Source organism: Mesocricetus auratus, unplaced genomic scaffold, assembly GCF_017639785.1.
Source record: "Mesocricetus auratus isolate SY011 unplaced genomic scaffold, BCM_Maur_2.0 Super-Scaffold_100033, whole genome shotgun sequence".
In the NCBI taxonomy this organism is placed as follows: Eukaryota; Metazoa; Chordata; class Mammalia; order Rodentia; family Cricetidae; genus Mesocricetus; species Mesocricetus auratus.
The window spans coordinates 2,634,904-2,643,832 of record NW_024429213.1 but is presented as its reverse complement, the minus strand read 5'-3'; the positions used below and the strand labels follow the sequence as shown (position 1 = coordinate 2,643,832).

At 43.7% G+C, this 8,929-nt stretch overlaps 1 pseudogene; it reads right to left on the bottom strand.

Moving 5' to 3' along the window:
• Positions 1-851: 851 nt before the first annotated feature.
• LOC121135248 lies at positions 852-8,371 on the bottom strand (annotated as a pseudogene).
• Positions 8,372-8,929: the final 558 nt, after the last annotated feature.

The following is an 8,929-nucleotide window of genomic DNA, read 5'->3' as shown; positions in this document are numbered from 1 at the left end:
TTCCTCCCCAAGCTGCTTTTGGTCGTGGTATTTTATCACAGCAATAGAAAGCAGACTAACACAACCGTCCCAATACTTAACTTTATTAGTCTTTTTTTTCTTGCAGGACTAGGGATGAAACCCAGGGCCTCATGTATGCTATGTAAATGTTCTACCATCTAACTACAGCTCCAGCTAATGCCAGTATTTAATTACAGCTATTGTAGTACATACAATGGTGCTACAATGGACTAGACATTGTTATTGGCTCGTGGTTTCCAGGCATGGTGGCTTGCCCTCTGTAGTGAAGATGTGGCTGGAGTATATGATAGAGGAGGATGCTTTTCTCAGGACATCCAAGAAGCAAAGAGACTTATGGAGGTTGGGACTCAGCATTTCCTTCAAAGGCATGTCTAATTCTTTCTACTAGTCCCTGCCTCCTAAAGGCTTTACCTCCTCCAAATATCGCCACAAACCTGGTACCAAGCCTTTGACATGACCTTTTGAGAGACATAAGATTCAAAAATAAGTCACAAGGAAGCTCATGGAGCCTCAGTGAAACTAGAGGCAGCTGACCTGAGTTGGAGTGCCAAAAATAATAGTAATATTACTACCAAATATTCTGAAAAGACTAACATTACAGCTTCCTGAGACTGCAAAGCTGGGTAAAAAGCAGACCAGAAAAAAATAAGTAGAGAGAAAAAGCAATAATGAGCATTGATAAGTTCCTCTTTATCTTAGGGAATGTGGTAGGCTTCGTTCATGATCACAAAAACATTGAAGAGGGCCTGTTAGTGACTCATCTAGTGACAAGTTTCAGGCCTTGTCTTGGTGTTACTATTGCTGTGAAGAAACAATATGACCAATCCAACTTGAGAAGGAAAAGGTTTATTTGGCTTACACTTCCACAGAACTATTCATCAAAAGAACTCAGAGCAGGAACTTAAGCAGGCAGGGATCTGGAAGCATCTTCTTTTTTATTTTTATTTTTGTGGGTGCAGTGAACTTTATTGATGGTATTCAAGAAAGTAGGGATCACTAAGTCCCTCCTTATTTTATTCCAGGGGTCTGGGGTGGAAACTGAGGGAGATGACCAGTGTGGGGGTTGTTGGACAGGGACTGCTCAGCAGCCAGGACCTCTCTTGCTCGAGGCCTTGCTGGGAGTGGATGGTCCAGGTGGGCTTCTTACTCCTTGGAGGCAATGTAAGCCATGAGGTCCACCACCCTGTTGCTGTAGCCGAATTCATTGTCATACCAGGAAATGAGCTTTATGAAGTTGTCATTGAGAGCAATGTCATCCCAAGCATCAAAGGAGGAAGAGTGGGAGTCACTGTTGAAGTCTCAGGAGACAACCTGGTCCTTGGTGTAGCCCAGGATGCTCTTCAGTGGTCCCTCGGACGCCTGCTTTACCACCTTCTTGATGTCTTCATACTTGGCAGCTTTCTCCAGGCGACATGTCAGATCCACAACGGACACTTTGGGGTAGGAACACGGAAGGCCATGCCAGTGAGCTTTCCGTTCAGCTCTGGAATGACCTTGCCCACAATCTTGGCAGCACCAGTGGATGCAGGGATGATGTTCTAGGCAGGCTCACAGCCATCACAGCACAGCTTCCCAGAGGGTCATCCACAGTCTTCTGGGTGGCAGTGATGGCATGGACTGTGGTCATGAATCCTGACTCCTTTCACACTGCCAAAGTTGCCATGGATGATCTTGGCTATGGAGGCTAAGCAGTTGGTGGTGCAGGACGCATTGCTGATAATCTTGAGGGAGTCGCCATACTTGTCATGGTTTGCACCCATCACAAACATGGAGGCATCAGCAGAAGGGGTGGAGATGATGACCCTCTTGGCTCCACCCTTAAAGTGGGTCCCAGCCTTCTCCATGGTGGTGAAGACACCAGTAGACTCCACAACATACTCGGTGCCAGCATCAGCCCATTTGATGTTGGCGGGATCTCGCTCCTGGAAGATGGTGATGGCCTTCCTGTTGTTGATAAGCTTCCCATTCTCAGCCTTGACTGTGCCTTTGAACTTACCATGGGTATAGTCATACTGAAACATGTAGACCATGTAGTTGAGGTCAATGAAGGGGTCATTGATGGCAACAATCTCTACTTTGCCAGAAGTGACAGCAGCCCTGGTAACCAGGCATCCAATATGGCCAAATCGGTTCACTCCGACCTTCACCATTGTGTCTCAGGAACGAGGCTGGCACTGTATGAAGAGATGTGGTTGTCTCTAGAATAGGGAGGAGCAGAGATATAATATATTATTTCTAATGTCAAGTATTTAAGTATGGGACAAATGAAAAATGATGCACAAATGAATGTTCCTCTGGGGAAACTTAATCTGTGAGTGCCGCAATCTGTATTTACTTGATTAAAGATCCAAACCAGCAATTATAAATTTGTTCAAAGAACTAAAGAAAACCATTCTTAAAGAATCAAAATATGATGACAATGAATTACTAAATAGACAATATAAATGTCCTTTACAAGACAAAAGATAGTCATTCTGTCACATTAAAAGTACAATCTATAAGACGAATTTCACAAGAAGAGACTGACATCATATTCCTGTGAGCAGCAGAAGGAATCACTAATGTCAATATTATCCAATTTAAAGGACAGAAAGTGAAAGAATGGCATAAACTAGAGTATCCCAGACCACAAGATACCATCAGGCTTACAGATATGAACTCTCACACAGAAGATGAAAGAAAAGGAGCAAAAAAATATTTGAAGAACTAATGGCCAAAAACATTATATGAAGTATGAAACTACACCCAAATTGTATTAGTACGTTAAATTTTTCCTCACAACAATAAAGCTCAGATACAAATGACTTACTTTAGCTGGTTAATTTTAAGAAACATTTTTGTCTATTTTTTAAAATTTAAGTTAGAAACAAGCTTGTTTCACATGTCAATCCCAGCTCCCTCTCCCCAACTCCCCTGCCCTCCCCACCAGGCCCCCCAGTCTCCCACCCAATCTTCAGGAGAAATAATACCAACATGTCATGGGATCTTTCAGGTAATAGAGAAGAGACAAGCATGTTCCAGCCTTATGAGGTTAGCATTGTTAGAGCATTAAAAAGCAGCGGTAGAGAGATGGAAGGCAGAAAGAGAGGCTTGATCTGACCACAGGTGGGACCAGGTTTATTCACGGCAAGGAGGCATCTTAATCACCCATGTGTGCAGATGACCAAAATGCCTACAGTGGAAGGTGGGATGTGGCCCTGTATAAGCATGAAAATGACTTCTGTAGCCCACAAGGGAAGCTGGGAAGTGTAGTCTTTCAGCAGGAAACTACCATTGTTAACTCTGAGAGGTAATATAAAATGCAAGGCAGTGGTGTTACAGCTGCTTTCTGAAGAGGAGGGTCTTTATCAGAGGAGATAGTTTGGACCCATTGAAGAGGGGGTCTTCTTAACATGTAGCAAAAGGGAAGTCTTAAATTGATTGCCATTTTGTATCCCAGAAGAGAATTGGAAAATAATTATTAGAGGTCTGTAGGCCGATGATTTGGTTATAGAGTACAGCTGAGAGATTGTTCTGTGAAGGCTGGGGGAGGGGAGGAGCAGATGCAGGAGAGACAGAGTAGGCTGGTGAGAGACACAGTGGACATAGAGTTGGATCAGGATGACAGTGACTGGTCCCATTGCCAAGACTGTTGCACCAGAATGAGCTAGCAGAAAATAGCAGAAGAACATCAAAAAAGGAAACAGGAGAAAATAAATGGCTAGTGTAAAGAATTGTATATGGACTAGGATGCAATGGATGGGGTTTCCCCACAGTAGCTAACAGGTCTTTTTGCAGATGTTTCAGGAACTAATGTTCAATCAATATTGAGGCTAGATTTGGATCAAGAGCTGAGCAAGTGACACAAGTATGAGGTATGCCACATGGAGCTTTGAGGAATGGAGAATGTGGAACTCATGGTGGGATCCAGGATGGATGTAAATATGGGATGGGGTCAATACAGTAAATGGACTGAGAAAGAAATAAGGGAAACAACACCTTTTACAATAGCCACAAACAACATAAAATATCTTGAGGTAACATTAACCAAACAAGTGAAAGACCTGTAAGGCAAGAACTTTGAGTATTTAAAGCAAGAAATTAAAGAAGACACCAGAAAATGGAAAGATCTCCCGTGCTCTTGGATAGGTAGGATCAACATAGTAAAATTGGCAATCTTACCAAAAGAAATCCACAGATGCAATGCAATTCCCATCAAAATTCCAACACAATTCTTCACAAACCTTGAAAGAACAAAGCTCAACTATATATGGAAAAACAAAAGACCCAGGATAGGCAAAACATCCCTGTACAATAAAGGAACTTCAGGAGGCATCACCATCCCTGACTTCAAGCTCTATTATAGAGCTATAGTCCTGAAAACAGCTTGGTATTGGCACAAAAATAAACAGGTAGATGAGTGGAATCGAATTGAACACTCTGAGATTAATCCACAAACCTATAAACAGCTGATTTTTGGCAAAGAATCTACAATTATACGATGGAAAAAAAGAAATCATCTTCAACAAATGGTGCTGGCATAACTGGATATTGGCATGTAGAAGACTGCAGATAGATCCATGTCTATTGCCATGCACAAAACTTAAGTTCAAATGGATCAAAGACTTCAACATAAATCCAGCCACACTGAACCTGTTAGAAGAGAAAGTGGGAGGTACCCTTGAACAAATTGGTACAGGAGACCACTTCCTGAACATAATACCAGTAGCACAGACACTAAGATCAACAATTAACAAATGAGACCTCCTGAAACTGAGAAGCTTCTGTAAGGCAAAGAACACAGTCAACAAGACAAAAAGGCAGCCCACAGAATGGGAAAAGATATTTACTAACCCCACAACTGACAGAGGGCTTATCTCAAAAATTTACAAAGAACTCAAGAGGCAAATATCCAAAACACCAAAGGATCCAATTAAAAAGTGGGGTACAGAACTAAATAGAGAATTCTCAATAGAGGAGTCTGAAACAGCTGATAGAAACTTAAGAAAGTGCTCAACAACCTTAGCCACCCAGGAAATGCAAATCAAAACAACCCCAAGATACTATCTTAGTACTGTCAGAATGGCTAAAATCAAAAATACCAACAACAGTTCATGCTGGAAAGGATGTGGAGAAAGGGGACCACTCCTTCATTGCTGGTGGGAGTGCTGACAGGTACAGCCACTTTGGAAATCAGTATGGAGATTCATCAGGAGAATGGGAATCAGTTTACCACGAGATCCAGCAATTCCATCTTAGGCATATAACCAAAAGATGCACATTCATACAACAAGGACATCTGTTCTACTATGTTCATAACAGCATTATTTGTAATAGCCAGAACCTGGAAGCAACCTAGATGCCCCTCAACTGAAGAGTGGATAGAGAAAATGTGGTACATTTATACAGTGGAGTATTACTCAGCCGAAAAATACAATGGAATCTTGAAACTTGATGGCAAATGGATGGAACTGGAAGAAACCATCCTGAGTGAGGTAACCCAGTCACAAAAAGACAAACATGGTATGTACTCACTCATATATGGATTTTAGGCATGAAACAGGTAAATGCCAGCCTACAATCCCACTGCCAGAGATTCTGGGAAACAGGGAGGACCCTAAGAGAGATATGCATGGTACACCCATAGAAGGGGAATGGGATAAGATCTCCTGAGGGACTGGGAGCATGCAGGGAGGATACAGGGAGCTGGGGAAAAGTAAGGAGGAGAAGAGAAGGGGAGAGGTGGACATGGGGGAGCAGGAAGGTTGAGTCGGGGGAAGAATAGAGGAGAGCAGGATGAGAGATACCATAATAGAGGGAGCCATTCTAGGTTTGAGGAGAGATCTGGCACTAATGAGATGTTCAGAGATCTGCAAGGATGACATCAACTGACAATCTAAGCAATAGTGGAAAGGATAACTTAAATGCCCTTCTCCGATAATGAGATTGACAACTACCTTGTACGCCATCCTAGAACTTTCATCCAATGGCTGATGAAAGCAGAGGCAGATACTCACAGCTAAACATTGAACTGAACTCCTGGAATCCTTTTGAAGAGAGGGGAGCAGTGATAAGCAAAGGTGTCATGACTGGGCTGGTGAAACCCAGAGAAACAGCTGACCGGGACAAGGGGGAGGTCATGGACCCCAGGCTGATGGCTGAGAGGCCAGGATGGGACTGATCCAGACCCCTGAACATGGGTGTCAGTGAGGAGGTCTCAGCAATCTTTGGGGCCTCGGTTACTAGATTAGTATTTATCCCTAGCATCTTAATGAACTTTGGAGGGATGCTGTCTCAGACTGGATACATGGGGAAGGGCCTAGGTCCTGCCCTGGATGATATGACAGACTTTGGAGGTCTCCCATGAAGGGCCTCATCCTCCTGGAGATTCGAATGGGGATTAGGTGGAGGGGTTGAGCGTTTGGTGGGAGGTGGGGGACGAAGGGGAGGAAGGGAGAGAGAGGGAACTGGGATTGACATGTGAAGCAAGCTTGTTTCTAATTTAAATTTTAAAAAGGGAAAAATGGTGCCAATATCCATCCACCTAGAGCATCCTCTGCATCTTGAAATGACCAAATACACCTCGAAAGGAAGGGGATATCCTCAAGCTCGACAGTTCCGGGGCTGAGAAACGACAGGGCCAGTGGAAGACTCTCAGGACTTTCTGCTCATCAAGCGGTAGGCCAGTGGAGAATTCCTGGAATCTCAGCCCAGCGTTTCAACCAGTGTGAAGTCTCCAGTGCCTTTGTCTGACTGGGTCCTAAGACAGATAGAAAAAAGTTCCAGTGAGCTCCCAGATCTCACCAGGGCACCTCTGAGTTAGGTTCAATGGATTACCTTGTCCCAGCAGTTTACTGTGTTGCATGCATGTTCTGTTCTGGCTGGATGCAGTTGGCCTCCTGTCTAAAATGTAAGACTGTCAAGTTGAGACAGTAAGGGGAGAGGGCAAAGGCAGGGAGTGAAAACAAAAGGGTTCCTGGGAGAAATATAGTAAAGGAAATGGAATGAAAGGCAAGAGCAGGAATGGAAAAGAAATGTGTGAAATGGAAAAGGTAAATGGCAAGAAAGGAAATGGGAAGGACAGTGAAGGCAAAGATATAGAGGAAGAGAAGAGTGTGGGAAAAATGGGAGGGAAGGAGAAGTGAAGGAAGAGAAGGGACAACAGGATTGGAAGCTATAGGACGGGACTGGAAACAAAGAGAATGGAAAAAGGAAAGTGGAGACCATGAACAATGGCTTCTCATAGAAAGGGAACGGAAGGGAAGCCCATCTTTCTGTGTTCCGTGACTTACATCATTTGGGTACTTGGTTCTGTGTTGTTTTTTAAGATTCACTTTATTTATTATCACATACATGTGTACACACATGTGCAAGTGTCCACCAAGATCAGAATGGGACAAAACCCTTCAGACCTGGACATTTTGTGAGCTGCTGCTGACATGGGTGCTGGGATCTCAACTCTGGTCCTCTAAGTAAGTGCTGTTAACCACCGTGCCATCTCTCCAGCCTTGGTTTTCTTTTTCTAAAATCAATTATTTCTCATCTTTTATATTTTGTATGTATATGGATATTTGGTCTGCATGGGTGTCTGTGTATCAGGTGGGGGGGTGAGCGTGTCTTCTGAGGCCATCAGAGGTGGTTAAATACCCTGGGACTGGAGTTACAGGTTGTTGTTAGGTCTGAATGAAAAGCCCAAGCAGCCAAAAAGGGCAGAGACATTGGCTATTCACACAAATTCACACATCTCAAAGACTGCGTCAGCATCCTGGCCCTTCACATCGCCTCCTGTACCCTCATAGCCTCCCAGGCAGCCCCAGTTCATAGCCTTGCCCCACCCTTCGGCTACTCAGCCTCCTTATAACCTGCATGAGTTTTCCACAGTCCCCATCCCTCTACAACCCCACATAGCCTTGGAAGTCTGAGAAACTTTTCCTTTTCCACCCACGGAGTGGCCATTTTACTGGTTTCTTTACTTGGGCCCTCACAATTGAGAGCCACCATGTGAGTGCTGGGGATCGAACCTGGGTCGTCTGGAGGAGCAATCAGTCTTTTCAATGCCTGAGCAATCTCTCCACACCTGGTTACCTTTGAGATTCAGTTCTATATTGTTTCAAGTTGATCTCCACATCAACCCTTTCTTCGTGCTCTCAAGTAGACTACACGGGTTTAGAGGGGCACTATAGTTTTCAATTCCAAATTTCTCTTGTTTCTTAAAATTTATGTCTTATGTTTGCTGACACTTTCTGTGGAAGAGCCCAGGCAGATGGCGGGGAAGACTTCTCTCTACAAATAGTCATCAGGAGTGGGATATGAATTTCCACGTAGAATGGCAAAAGCTTAAAAGGAATTTTAGAAACAAAAGAACAGAGAGAAGCATGGCTTTTTGGTAGCAGCATTTTCCAGGTGGGCTCTGTTTTGCTAGCGACAAGCAGAGACTCATGCTGCTCACTTAAGGGAGTCTTCCTGACTCAGCATTAGCAAAAAACAAACAAACAAACAAACAAACAAACAAAAAACCAGCAATGTTCAGCTATGAGGTTCTGTTATCAACTGAAAGATGTGTACGTACAGCAAGAAGTGGCAGTGACCACATCTCTAAGCCAGCAGTTTTTGCTGGATGTCAGCATACAATGAGGCGGTGAGCTGAAGTTACGCTTACTCCCGCCATCTTGGAAAAACTGCAGTTTAAACAGCCAAGGTTTTAACAGATTAGACAGGAGGCCAGAAAAACATAAATATTTACAGTAAAGTCAGACTTGGATAAAGAAAAACCTCTAAAGGTTTACAGTGTGTTTAAAAATATACGTAGAATTGAGAGAGAAAAAGAAAAGTCTTCCAGACACACTGTGGCCTATGGGCTGTAGATGGATGCCCTGACATTACAGAGAAACTTCGGGTGACTGTCCAGGCAGCAAGATGTCTCTGTCAA